Consider the following 14,940-nt stretch of genomic DNA (forward strand, 5'->3'; position numbering starts at 1 on the left):
AACCAGTTTTTCATGATTTCTTCACATCTGCGAGGCATTAATTTTGTTGGTTTGGAACCAACAAAATTGTTGGAATGGAGCTGATCAATGGGTGAGCCTTTGCCATTCTGGTTATTCTTCTATCCATTCTGATTGTCGTTTTCCGTTTTCTTCCACGTGTCTCTGTTTTTTTTTGTCCATTTTAAAGCATTGGAGATCATTGTAGATGAACAGCCTATAATTTTTTGCACCTGCATATAAGTTTTCCCCTCTCCAATCAACTTTTTAATCAAACTATGCTGTTCTTCTGAACAATGTCTTGAACGTCCCATTTTCCTCAGGCTTTCAAAGAGAAAAGCATGTTCAACAGGTGCTGGCTTCATCCTTAAATAGGGGACACCTGATTCACACCTGTTTGTTCCACAAAACTGACAAACTCACTGACCGAATGCCACACTACTATTATTGTGAACACCCCCTTTTCTACTTTTTTTTTTTTTTTTTTACTAATAGCCCAATTTCATAGCCTTAAGAGTGTGCATATCATGAATGCTTGGTCTTGTTGGATTTGTGAAAATCTACTGAATCTACTGGTACCTTGTTTCCCATGTAACGATAAGAAATAAACTCAAAACCTGGATTAATCATTTTAGTCACATAGCACTATTATTATTCTGAATACTACTGTATACATACATAAATAAATAAATAAAAGAGAAGAAGAATTAGAGGAACAACATATAGGTTCTATGGCCCAATGGTGCTTGTGCTGATCCCTGGACACCATACCATAAAGCAGATGAGATTATATGACTCTCCCGGATGGGATGCCAGTCCATCACCAGTTACATCCCCAACCCTGGCCTGTACCAATTAAGAGTGTGGTGGACTGGGACAATGCAGACGAAATGTCTTTTCAAAGGACACAGAGTGTAACAATAACTCAAACTCAGGTCTATATATTGTCAAGAAAGATTACTTTAAGCTTGCTTTCAGCTTGTTTTCATCTTGGAATATAATACGTGCCATGGGATTAATACACACGTTGTTGGAATAAACTGAACAGTGTTTGGTACTTTCCTGGAGTAAGTGAGGTCATACCGGACTTTTCCATTACAGATGGGGAGGCCCATGGAATGAACTCAGTGGTGAAGACGATGGAATATGTCTAAGATGATTCTAAAATGACAAAGTATGATCAAATGAAGTATTAATGTGTTAAAAGTAATATCTAAGAATGATACCAACATAAGTATGATTAAAATGAACTATTAATGTAATAAAAGTAAGAGTTGATTAGAAAAAATATGTTACAAATAAGTAAAATGAATGATTATATGAGTTGTTTTTCATAAAGGGTGCAGTTAGAGAGAAAGAGGAACAAGTTGTTTTTCATTGCAGTCAGGAGAAAGAGGAACTGAAGAAGTTGTTTTTAGTGCAGAGTCAGAGAAAGAGGAAGTTAGTGATGTCGCAAGCGAGGCCAGAAGAGCTGATGATAAAAACAACTGAAAATGATTAAGATGTGATAAGAATATGAAATGAATAATAAGGAATGAAAATGTTTGTATATGATCATATGAATTGTTTTATGTGAAAGAAGGTTGTAATGAAATGATTGAATATGATTGATGTGATTCTAAAGACATGATTTAAAAAGAATGAATTCTCAGAAAAGCTGACGTGTTAACAGAAAAGAGGAACTTGACCAAGTTACTGGCAGCCGAGACATAAGTTACGAGAAATAAGTTCCGCAGATGGCTTCCAGTAAGGGAAGGAGTAGGGAGGAGGTTTTGAGTCACCATCATCCCCATGGTAACCAAGATCAACTCAACAACGACAAGAGTTTTCATATAAAAACTGTACAACAACAGGAAACGGGGTTATTCTTCCAGGGAGAGGTGCTGTTGTCACTTCTCCCCTGCTACGAGGATATCATAAGACTTGACCATCTTGTGAGCTGCAATTGGAATCGTGGAGTGAGAGGATTGGAGACATAAGAGATCATTTGAGAGAGGTTTCAGCTCCCACTCAGGCCGTCCAGTCATGGAGTAGCAGAGCATTGGAGAATAATCACTGGCCTTAAGTCTGAGTGGGGAAGTTTCAACGTTTTCTCTCTCAAGGAATATCACATCGTACCAGAATGGATTAGATCAACTTTTGGTTGATTGAAGAAGGAATAAACTCTTATGTGGATTTATTTCCTGAAGGAACTCTTATGTGGACTTATTTCCTGAAGGATTACAACATCACACAAGGATCGTGGTCAGCTAACAACTAATAGCTGATGAAGAGGAAATCAAGTTCATCAAACTGGGGATTTTAACATCAAAAAACCTCCTTCCCTCACTTCTAGAAAAATTGTTAAGAAGTTAATCCAGTCCAGTCAGAGTAAGATCAGACAGCATTATTGAATCAAAAACAAAAATCTCTGCCAATTATTATTCTGATTATATTTGAATTACTGTTGTGAAATTATCATCATATAACCGATTTTGATTATGTTGTCAGCACTTGCAAAACCTGCAATAAATTTCCAAGCATGCAGTTAAAGTGTTAAGGCTCGGACATTGGATTTATTGATTCTTCTTAAGGTGTAAAAGTTAAAGTTTTTTGGGTGTATAACATCAAAAAGTGCTCTGAAAGGTTAGTCTGGTTTTTAATGAAATTAACGCATCCTGGGGACTCGCTGTACAAGTCACTAAATTTAAAATCTAGCAACATTCCAAGAGCCCTGATCCATAAGAGGAGAGCTGCCGTTAACGGGCGTGGCCGGCTCGTATCCTGGTTCCAGAGAAGGCTATTCGACCGGGGTGCGAGATCAGCGTCAGCGGGGTGGACGTCCGGATGGAGGCAGTGAGCGGCTAGACGAATCTCCTCGCCACCAGCTTGAACAGCCTTTGTGCAGCCCTGCCGGGTAATACCCGTGGAGACACGAAGGTCGGACCCCAGAGACGGAGAGCTGGTTTTATAATGGGATCTGACACGTGGCGCCCGAACAGGGACCTGACGAAGTGTAGTCGGGTCCGAGGAAGAATCCTGGCCAAAGGAGAGTCTTTTGCCATTGGATAGGTGGAAAGCCCCTGAGTAGACCACCAAGGGAGACAGTGTTGTGGAGAGTGTCGGCTGATGGCCTGTATAGGTCCAGTAACGGCTTGAAACACATCTGTTTTCCAGAGGTGTGAAAGTTTGGATACGACCACCAGAAGGACGAAGTAAAGACAACAGGAGCGAGTATCCCAGGGAGCTGGGATCAAGGACGAGAAGCAGACGTGTCACTGCTGGATCGTCTGAACTGAGACGAGAAGCAGACGTGTCACTGCTGGATCGTCTGAACTGGGACGAGAAGCAGACGTGTCACTGCTGGATCGTCTGAACTGGGACGAGAAGCAGACGTGTCACTGCTGGATCGTCTGAACTGGGACGAGAAGCAGACGGAGATAGCCTGCTGGATCGTCACGAAACGACGAGGAAGGGAAGCAGACGAGGGAGCCTGCTGGATCGGATCGTCAAAGAGAGCAGGTATGAGAGTATACCATGCAAAATGGTGATCTACAAGAGAGAATAGGATCATCAACCCGTGAGGTTCCTGAGGGGAGAAGCGGGAAAAGGAGAAGCTGATTTGGAGTTAACCTCTGGAATTAGCGCGGAATAGCCAAGTAGTCTGTCACTCATCCCTGACTCAAGGCACCAAGAGAGGCTTTGAGAGGCAGACGACTCGAGACGACAAGGACCATAGCTGAAGTCAAGGAGACAACAGTGGTGGAATCAACAATCTCAGCAACCGAGAGAATAAAGAGAGGATAATCATTACGAAACAGTAAGGTTAGTGTTAAAAACAAGCAGAGAAAATATGGCTGAAGAAGAGTCAGGACCTGTAGCAACCCCTGGATCCGAACCAGACGAGGAAAAAGGAGTGAATATTCGGCCACACAGAGTAGTATTGTATGGACGAGGATATGATTTTTGGGCAGAAACAGTTCAAAAATATGTCAGAGATCAAAGTGTAGAAACTGATGAAGAAAGTTTCAAAGAAGCTATGGCAGAAACAATACACAAATTAGGGGTATATTATCCAGGTCAGCATAAAGAGGGGCAGATCCTGGCCGTTTTGGAAAGCCCACCAGTCCCAAAAGACAAGACGGGGACCAGAGAGTGGCTTGAGTGGTGGTGCAAAATTCTCGAAGAAGGGTGGAAAAGAGGACAAATCACCACCTTAATAAGTCCTGAGAAAAGTTATGACCCCGTAGTAAAAATGACAGCTGGGTTGTTGGGAGTAGAGACGGTCCTGGTAGATGTTAAAGCAAAATCAGCGTCCGTGTATGCTGAGTTTAAGTCCGTGGCAGAATGACTAAAAGGGGTAGGAAGAATGCTTAAGGAACAATATCCTATAATAGAAGATAGGAATGGAAGTCAGATCTTCAACACTGGAGACGAGAGTAAGATAGATTTCCAGGCCCAACCCGAACAAAGTGATGAGGAAAACAAGCCAGAGGAAAGTGAAGATGAATTGATATCTCCGGGAGGTCTTAATTCTGGAGTAAATGGTCAAGAATATAAAAGCCCGGACCAGCTCGATACAAGCTTTGACCCAGTGTGGCAAAAATTGCCCTTAGGAAGTGTGAGAGGAACAACCTCAACAGTTAGAAAACAGACAGAACGCTTAGTTGAGCAGGAGAAAAGACGAAGAAGCCTTCAAGGAGTATCTGGACAGATATTCCATCAATCGCCGGAATGTGGGCCCAGAAGCTTGGGACAGCTTAAATCTGAAGAATGTGCTGCCGGACCGAGTTACCATATTAAAGAGGAAGGGCGCTCGCAGGAAATCTTTAGAAAATCTAAAGCAAAAACCCACCATGTATACGTTGAATCTGACTACATGGACGACTTGAACCCTATGCCCGAAGGAACCAAGAAAATGGTGACTCAAGATGGAAGACGGGCATATCATTATTTTGGCAGTCCTTGGGATATAGATGGAGATAGTCTCATTGTCTTCACAAATCACAGACTGAAAATTGCCAACTGAAAATTCCGAGCAAAACTCAAGGAGCAGGCAGGCAAAGAATACCAAGAGGAGCTTAAGAACATAAAGGGGAGAAATCTGGACGGAAAATCAATGGTGATAACAAGCGCACCACGAATGGATTATCATGCACTCATACATGTGCCCTTTGAAAGCTACCCAGGGAGAGAAAATTCAATCGAATACACGGAGAAAATGTTGAAAACTCTGGGGATAGCTATTGATTTGGCCAAAGAACGCCAGCATCGGCGAGTGGTGATATGTGTGGACGGATTACGATCTGGACATATGACATGGGAAGAGGCAGAAAAGGTTGCCATGGCAGCCGTGAACCTACACATGCGTACCCCAGGAGTATGGGGATCAATGAGAGAGATTGTGGTGGTCACTAGCAATGAGCAGGAGCAAGATCGAGTGAGAAGGGCACTTGAAGCGGTGAACCTAGGACCAAATAGAGCAGGTCCAAAGAAGGGTGCAGTTGGAGCAAGTGGAGTGGCAACTAGTCCCCCGTTAGTGATGCAGCCCATTTCCATGGCGACAAGTAAGAAAAGATCAGCACATGCTGTGGGAGTGCAGCAATTAAGGATTAAAACCCCAAGACCGACATTAAAACAAGTTGCAAGTGGGCTCCAGACTATCATACACCCGACAGGCTCCCAATCACGGATGAAAGAGTTTTTCCAGGCTCCTCCACCAGATAATGGGGAAGAGGATCCTATATTCATTCCTTTACCAGTCGGAAATACTGAAGCAACTGGGGCACCCCGAAAGTCAGAACAAAACGGGGACCCACAACCACAAGACCTATGTCCTCCCCATGAATCTGATATGGACGAGGACCAGGAAAGAGAATCTGAAGAGGAAATCAATCCACAAGACTCAGAAGAGGATGAACCGCTATCTGTGGTAGGGGAAAGAGAAGTCTCACGCCCAGAACTATGAACTGGACGTTACAGAGGACGAAAGAAAGAAGTTGGGGTGTATAATGTGCGTGTAGCCTCTGACAGAATTGCAAGAGATGTCAGAGTTAACCCAGTGGAGACCCGAGATAAGCGACAAACCTATGCTCCAGAAGTTGGACAAACTGGGTATGACATCCCAGAAGAGTGGATAGAGAGACAAGATGAAAAGAAAACTCTCGAGGTAACAGCTACTGTTGGAGAGTGGGCTAATATACTAATGTGGCCATTCTATCCTACGCTAACTGCCTGTAAAGAGTTAACAAATAACTTCAGAGTCGCCTATTTAGGCGTTGCCCATGATGTGATGTTGAGAAAACTAAAAACAGCAGCTTTATGCTGGTCACGGCAAGTGTTGAGAGAAACCAATGAAGAAAATCTGGATGATGAGGGAGAAACAATTCCGCCATCGTCAGGATTACAAGCGAGCCTCCCAAATCAGAACTTTCCTGCTGGATCCAGAGAGCAAAGTCTGCCAGCAATTCAAGCTGAAATTCAAGCAGACGGCAGGGAATTCCGTGAATTCAAGAAATTAAAGATGCTGGTGAGAGAGAAAGAACCAAATGAAGACCTAAAGGACTATTCGAAAGAAGTGTGGCCCCTTATTGACAGAGCTTCGAACAGTGAAGAGGGTAAATCTATGTGGCTAGCCCAAGTTACCAGTCAACCCATCAGTCGGGGTGAACCAGCACGAAACCATTATGCCAGGTTAGTGTTGGAAGATCCTAACGATGAAGATTCTCATATTGCTCGAGCTAAAGCTGGACTAGACAAAGGTCAAACATTGGTTCAAGTTTGGCATGGGCTGAAACAGACGATTTTGCCACAACGCTATGTTAGGGCACTGAGAGAGGTCACTAAAGGAAGAAGAGGGGAGATAACCTTTGTAAAAATGCCGATAGATGGCACTACAGTCCCACAAATGGATGCAGTAGTAAAGAGCTGGGATCTGGAGCAGCAGTTCTATGAAGAAAAGAGGAAGAAGGAGAGCACACCGAGATCAGGACAAAAACTGGTGGGAGTGGAGAAAAGAAATTCAGTGCCTAAACCACCACTTCCTCAGTCACATCAAACACCACAGAGGAATAATCAAAGGCCTACAGCTGGACAATGGAGCTCTCGGCCGAGAGGTCCACCACCTCCACCACCACAATCGCGACCTACACCTACACCTCATAGTGGTGGCTATCTCCCTAAAGAGGAGTACGACAAATTAACTCCAGAACAAAGAAAAACCCTCCAGGAAGTCCGCCAAGCTACAGCGGCGGCTGGAGGGCAGAAGAAGTAATGGCTTCGGAGGCGCGGGTCACGCTAGACCATGCCTACTCGGAAGGGGACGACATCTACACTGATGTGGATGGAGAACCGTACCTGGTGGACACAGGAGCAGAGGTGTCCATGACCCGCAGAAACCTTGTTACCATAGGATAGCACGGGCCGGGGCGGAGGATTAGCAGCAATCTTCCATTCCAGCTTATTAATTAATCAAAAACCTAGACAGAGCTTTAATTCATTTGAAAGCTTGTCTCTTAGTCTTGTCCATCCAAATTGGAAGTCCCAAAAACCAGTTTTATTTGTTATTATCTATCGTCCACCTGGTCGTTACTGTGAGTTTCTCTGTGAATTTTCAGACCTTTTGTCTGACTTAGTGCTTAGCTCAGATAAGATAATTATAGTGGGCAATTTTAATATCCACACAGATGCTGAGAATGACAGCCTCAACACTGCATTTAATCTATTATTAGACTCTATCGGCTTTGCTCAAAAAGTAAATGAGTCCACCCACCACTTTAATCATATCTTAGATCTTGTTCTGACTTATGGTATGGAAATAGAAGACTTAACAGTATTCCCTGAAAACTCCCTTCTGTCTGATCATTTTTTAATAACATTTACATTTACCCTGATGGACTACCCTGCAGTGGGGAATAAGTTTCATTACACTAGAAGTCTTTCAGAAAGCGCTGTAACTAGGTTTAAGGATATGATTCCTTCGTTATGTTCTCTAATGTCATATACCAACACAGAGCAGAGTAGCTACCTAAACTCTGTAAGGGAGTTAGAGTATCTCGTCAATAGTTTTACATCCTCTTTGAAGACAACTTTGGATGCTGCAGCTCCTCTGAAAAAGAGAGCTTTAAATCAGAAGTGTCTGACTCCGTGGTATAACTCACAAACTCGTAGCTTAAAGCAGATAACCCGTAAGTTGGAGAGGAAATGGCGTCTCACTAATTTAGAAGATCTTCACTTAGCCTGGAAAAAGAGTTTGTTGCTCTATAAAAAAGCCCTCCGTAAAGCTAGGACATCTTTCTACTCATCACTAATTGAAGAAAATAAGAATAACCTCAGGTTTCTTTTCAGCACTGTAGCTAGGCTGACTCCCCCTGGATGGGACACCAATCCAATGCAGTTTACAGATCCAACCAAGGCTGGTACCGATTGACAGGTTGGGGGACTTGGACAATGTATATGAAGTGTCAGATGGAGTGCAGTGCAGGTTTAGCATGACAAGCAAACAAGCCCAGGTCTACATATTGGTGGCCCATCTCCAACCTGCTCACAGTCATAGCATTCACTCCTGGGCCCAGTTTCATAAAGCAACCTTATCTTTCAATCTACTAAACTTTCTTAGAGGACTACAGTTAATCACCCAACATTATTCGGCTAATCACCTTTTCACATCAATGGCTAAACTTGTAAATTAGCTGTCTTACCTTAGTCAACTGTTTTCACAGGAATAACAGCCTCACGCATGCCGTTGCCAAGAGACGGCTCCATGCTCACCCCAGGTTTCTTTTCAGCGCTGTAGCCAGGCTGACAAAGAGTCAGAGCTCTATTGAGCTGAGTATTCCATTAACTTTAACTAGTAATGACTTCATGACTTTCTTTGCTAACAAAATTTTGACTATTAGAGAAAAAATTACTCATAACCATCCCAAAGATGTATCGTTATCTTTGGCTGCTTTCAGTGATGCCGGTATTTGGTTAGACTCTTTCTCTCCGGTTGTTCTGTCTGAGTTATTTTCATTGGTTGCTTCGTCCAAACCATCGGCATGTTTATTGGACCCCATTCCTGCCAGGCTGCTCAAGGAAGTCTTACCATTATTTAATGCTTCAATCTTAAATATGATCAATCTATCTTTGTTAGTTGGTTATGTACCACAGGCCTTTAAGGTGGCAGTAATTAAACCATTACTTAAAAAGCCATCACTTGACCCAGCTATCTTAGCTAATTATAGGCCAATTTCCAACCTTCCTTTTCTCTCAAAGATTCTTGAGAGGGTAGTTGTAAAACAGCTAACTGATCACCTGCAGAGGAATGGTCTATTTGAAGAGTTTCAGTCAGGTTTTAGAATTCATCATAGTACAGAAACAGCATTAGTGAAGGTTACAAATGATCTTCTTATGGCTTCGGACAGTGGACTTATCTCTGTGCTTGTTCTGTTGGACCTCAGTGCTGCTTTTGATACTGTTGACCATAAAATTTTATTACAGAGATTAGAGCATGTCATAGGTATTAAAGGCACTGCGCTGCGGTGGTTTGAATCATATTTGTCTAATAGATTACAGTTTGTTCATGTAAATGGGGAATCTTCTTCACAGACTAAAGTTAATTATGGAGTTCCACAAGGTTCTGTGCTAGGACCAATTTTATTCACTTTATACATGCTTCCCTTAGGCAGTATTATTAGACGGTATTGCTTAAATTTTCATTGTTACGCAGATGATACCCAGCTTTATCTATCCATGAAGCCAGAGGATACACACCAATTAGCTAAACTGCAGGATTGTCTTACAGACATAAAGACATGGATGACCTCTAATTTCCTGCTTTTAAACTCAGATAAAACTGAAGTTATTGTATTTGGCCCCACAAATCTTAGAAGCATGGTGTCTAACCAGATCCTTACTCTGGATGGCATTTCCCTGATCTCTAGTAATACTGTGAGAAATCTTGGAGTCATTTTTGATCAGGATATGTCATTCAAAGCGCATATTAAACAAATATGTAGGACTGCCTTTTTGCATTTACGCAATATCTCTAAAATCAGAAAGGTCTTGTCTCAGAGTGATGCTGAAAAACTAATTCATGCATTTATTTCCTCTAGGCTGGACTATTGTAATTCATTATTATCAGGTTGTCCTAAAAGTTCCCTAAAAAGCCTTCAGTTGGTTCAGAATGCTGCAGCTAGAGTACTGACGGGGACTAGCAGGAGAGAGTATATCTCACCCGTGTTGGCCTCTCTTCATTGGCTTCCTGTTAATTCTAGAATAGAATTTAAAATTCTTCTTCTTACTTATAAGGTTTTGAATAATCAGGTCCCATCTTATCTTAGGGACCTCGTAGTACCATATTACCCCATTAGAGCGCTTCGTTCTCAGACTGCAGGCTTACTTGTAGTTCCTAGGGTTTGTAAGAGTAGAATGGGAGGCAGAGCCTTCAGCTTTCAGGCTCCTCTCCTGTGGAACCAGCTCCCAATTCAGATCAGGGAGACAGATACCCTCTCTACTTTTAAGATTAGGCTTAAAACTTTCCTTTTCGCTAAGGCTTATAGTTAGGGCTGGATCGGGTGACCCTGGACCATCCCTTGGTTATGCTGCTTTAGACGTAGATTGTGGGGGGGTTCCCATGATGCACTGTTTCTTTCTCTTTTTGCTCCGTATGCATCACTCTGCATTTAATCATTAGTGATCGATCTCTGCCCCCCTTCACGGCGTGTCTTTTTCCTGGTTTTTTCCCTCAGCCCCAACCAGTCTCAGCAGAAGACTGCCCCTCCCTGAGCCTGGTTCTGCTGGAGGTTTCTTCCTGTTAAAAGGGAGTTTTTTCTTCCCACTGTTGCCAAGTGCTTGCTCATAGGGGGTCGTTTTGACCGTTGGGGTTTTTCATAATTATTGTATGGCCTTGCCTTACAATATGGAGCGCCTTGGGGCAACTGTTTGTTGTGATTTGGCGCTATATAAGAAAAAAGTTGATTGATTGATTGATAGGATACCTATTGATCCAGTATGCAAATGGGGCAACGGAGAGAACACCATTTGGAATATGGAAAGGGATAGTTTGGTTAAAAGGCCCCTTTAATTTGATATCAGTCAGGGATTTGAAAGAATTGCATCGGCCCAAAAGACGTCGAACTCTAATAAGACGACGAGTGAAAAAATTACAAGCAAGAGTTGTACGAATGGGTATAACTCCAATTGGAAAGAGTCCGGTAAGCTGGTACAAAGAAGTGGATGTACCAGCTGTCACAGAAGAAAAGATTGAAGAGAGTGATTTCTCTGAAGCAGGGAAAGAAAAATTGAGGGAAATCATCTCCGAAGCTAAAGTAGCACGATTTAAAAATGATTGTGGAGATTTGGGGACTAAACACATTCATGTCATCGAAGGAGGAGTACATCCACCGGTGCGACAATATCCCTTGAACCCTGGAGCGGTTGAGGAAATGGATAAAATAGTGAAAGAACTGGAAGCTTTGGGGATCACTCGAGTGGAATTAAATCCGATCACTAACAGCCCCATCCAAGCAGTTAAGAAGCCAGAGTCGGCAGGAGGAGGCTGGAGACCAGTAATCAACTTCAAGGCTCTCAATCGACGAACAATAGCCAATAGAGCGAGTTTGATAAATCCCCAAGGAGCACTGAAAACGCTCCAAATTAAGAAATACAAATCATGCATTGATCTGGCAAATGGATTCTTTTCCCTGCTATTAGCAAAACAGTCACAAGGGAAAACAGCATTCACACATAAGGGAAAAAGTTATGTGTGGCAACGACTCCCGCAGGGATACAGAAATTCACCAAATGTGTTCCAAGCAGCAGTAATGGAAATATTGAAAGATTTGGGAGTAACAGTCTACATCGATGATGTGTTTATCGCAGATGATAATGAAAATGAACACCTAATGCGGCTGCAAAAGGTGATACAGAAGCTCACAGAAGCTGGATTAAAACTCAACCTGAAGAAATGTCAGTTTGGACAATTCAAGGTTAACTATTTGGGATTCCAGGTATCATCAGACTTGGGACTCTCAGAAGGATACCGAGAAAAATTGAGTCAGATTAAACCACCTCAATCTGAGAATGACCTACAGAAAATCTTGGGATTGTGTAACTATGTGAGAGATCACGTTCCACACTATCAGAAATACGCAAAGCCCCTTTATGCTCGTCTCAAGAAGAAACCTAATGGACAAGAGCAAAAGCAATGGATTTGGACAGCTACAGATCAGGATTGCTTGAAAAAGTTAAAGAAAGCCATTCAAGACGCAGTTAGGCTGGAGCCGCGTAGTCTGACTACTCGTCTGCTAGCCGAAATAAGCTGTGAAGAAGAGGATTCGGTGGTAAAAGTGAGCAATGAAGGAGGGGGTATGGTAACATTGTGGAGCTATACTCTGTCTTCGATTGAGAGAAAATATCCACCGGAAGAAGAAGAACTGGCAGTCCTGGCTAGATATTGGAGTGCGTTAAAAGAACTTGCACAAGGACAGGGGATAAAAGTTATCACCCAAAGCCAAGTCCACCGGTTCCTAAGAAAAGGAACAATTGAGAGTACTAAAGCCACAAATGCCAGATGGGGAAGGTGGGAGGACATCCTGCTAGACCCTGAGCTGGAAATTGGGCCAAACCAGTCGGCGACAAAAAAGTTACCGAAGGAGAGGCAACTCCCTATGGAGCCAAATGACTGGACTATGTACACTGATGGATCAAAGAAGGGTACAGACAATATAGCTTATTGGGGCTATATTCTGAAGTATCAAGATAAGGAGAAATATCATCGAAAAGGTCAAACGCCAGGGAGTGCCCAAGCTGGAGAAGTAACAGCAATACTGGAAGGACTCCTGGAGTTAAACAAGAGGAAAGTAAAAAGGGCTAAAGTGGTTACAGACAGTCATTACTGCGCACAAGCCCTGAAAGAGGACTTATCCATTTGGGAAGAAAATGGATTTGAGGGAGCTAAGGGGAAGCCTGTAGCTCATATGGATTTGTGGAGGAAAATAGCTGAGTTGAGGCTAACAATGGACTTAGATGTTGTACATCAGAAAGCCCATGTAAAAGAAAGAGCACATTGGAGTGGGAACGAAGGCGCACATTGGAGTGGGAACGAAGAAGTGGACCGCTATGTGCAGCTGAGAAAAGTCGTCGTTGTCGGGATCGAGAAGTGGAAACAGACACCCAAGGGAAGGGTAGTTCCAAAAGAGTCCGTGAAAGAAGTGGTGCTGGCCGTACATGAAGCGCTTGGCCATGCAGGCACCATTCCCACACGGAAGGAGTTGGAGAAGCTGCAACTTTGGATTCCGAGAAACCAAGTCTGCCGAGTCCTCAAAGACTGTGAAGTATGTGGTCGATACAATGCAGGACGACGAGGACAAAGGGTGGATGGTTTCACCATAAAGAGTACTGTTCCATGGGGATCAGTATGCATGGATGTTGCCGGGCCCATGGGGGTGACCGGTAAGAAAGGAGAAAAGTATCTGTTGGTGCTTGTGGACTCTATGTCAGGCTATGTGATTTTTAAGCCTGTGAGAAAAGCTAATAGCAGCAGTGTGATCAGCATGTTGGATCAAGTGTGTTAAAATCTGGGGATACCTAAGGAGCTGAGAACGGACAATGGAACACATTTCCGTAACCTCAGGTCGACCAGTGGTGCCAGAAAAATGGAGTAATGAGAATTTACTCGCCCCCATACACCCCACAAGCAAATGGAGTTGTAGAAAGGGCTATTGGACTGGTGAAAAACTGGATCGGAAAAAATGCTAACACGAAGGAATGGAGTACTAAGGCCCTGGAAATTGGACAGGCCCTGAATGACCGCCAATGTGCCGGCAGGCCCACCCCTTCGCAAGAACTGAACCAACGCCCATTTTCGACACCGGAAGTGGGGCGGAGTCAGATTGAAAGGGACAAAGAACCAGAATCAAAGATCCCATTCAAGGTTGGACAGAAGGTGTGGGTGAGAGCTCGAGATCACCCAACCAACACTGCTGTTAAACCTAAGTATGAGACCACGGATACAGTAGTGAAGATACTGGATAGTAACACAGTAGAGTTGAAGAGGAAAGGAATCCAAGGAGTGGAGCAGCTGAAGCCAACTCCTAACTAGACGAAACCAGGAGCTAAACATGGCCAAAAACACCCAAGATCTTCCACCCTTCGTCAGAATGGCCACTGTCAATGGGGTGGTTGCCTTAAGAAGAACAAGAGAAGGCCTCTGGGCAGGCAGAGCCCTGAGGATACTATCTCATGCAAAGAAAGGATTTTTATCTAATGAAAAGGAGTTATTACAGTGGAAAAGAGTTGAGAATCACTGTGTGGTTTGCCGTGGAGAAGTACAGCTGATGGTCCAATGGTCGGGACCTGGAGTTAGAAAACCCCCAATTCCAAATGGGGCAAAAAATGAATTCAAGCAATTACTTCACAAGCCGGTGAAGGTTTTGGATGCACTTGTATGTGGGTTATGCCGACTAACCCACTTGCCAAGAATGGTCTTTTACACCCAGTGGGACTTACGTGGAGACAATGTGAACATGCAGGTGTGTTCATGCTATTGGAATGGACGTGACATTGAGTACTGCCTGGTGTGTAAAGCAAGAACTCATATGGGACGACTACTGCATGTGGCAAAAGCAGATGGATGGCAAGTGAGAAGGTTTTTAGACCCTCTGAGGACCTTTCACACCGATGAAACCTGCTGGGCTAATCCTGCAGCAACAACTGCGTCTGATCAAGCTGAGGGGAATCAAGGCAGCGGTGACGTGAGTCCAACGGCCCCAAGTGTCTATCTGATGTTGGACACAACTAGAGCAGGAGGAAGTGACCAAGCTGCAGGAAGTAGTGAACGAAAGCCGTCTTTGTTGCATGAAGCTATACAACAAAGTTGGTCCCAGGGTCCAGAGTATGGGCAAACGTATGATCCTCCAATAGACGCAGTGCAAATTCCACTGGTGTTCAGAGTGTATAGAGATCCGGAGCAACCCGGATATA

At 43.5% G+C, this 14,940-nt stretch overlaps 1 protein-coding gene across 2 annotated transcripts in view; it reads right to left on the minus strand.

The window, feature by feature from the left end:
- The window catches only part of wwox (WW domain containing oxidoreductase), a 404,999-nt gene that overhangs the window by 186,336 nt on the left and 203,723 nt on the right, over window positions 1-14,940 (minus strand). The window lies entirely within an intron of this gene.

The sequence above is a fragment of the Thalassophryne amazonica genome, chromosome 8, assembly GCF_902500255.1.
Source record: "Thalassophryne amazonica chromosome 8, fThaAma1.1, whole genome shotgun sequence".
Lineage (NCBI taxonomy): Eukaryota > Metazoa > Chordata > Actinopteri > Batrachoidiformes > Batrachoididae > Thalassophryne > Thalassophryne amazonica.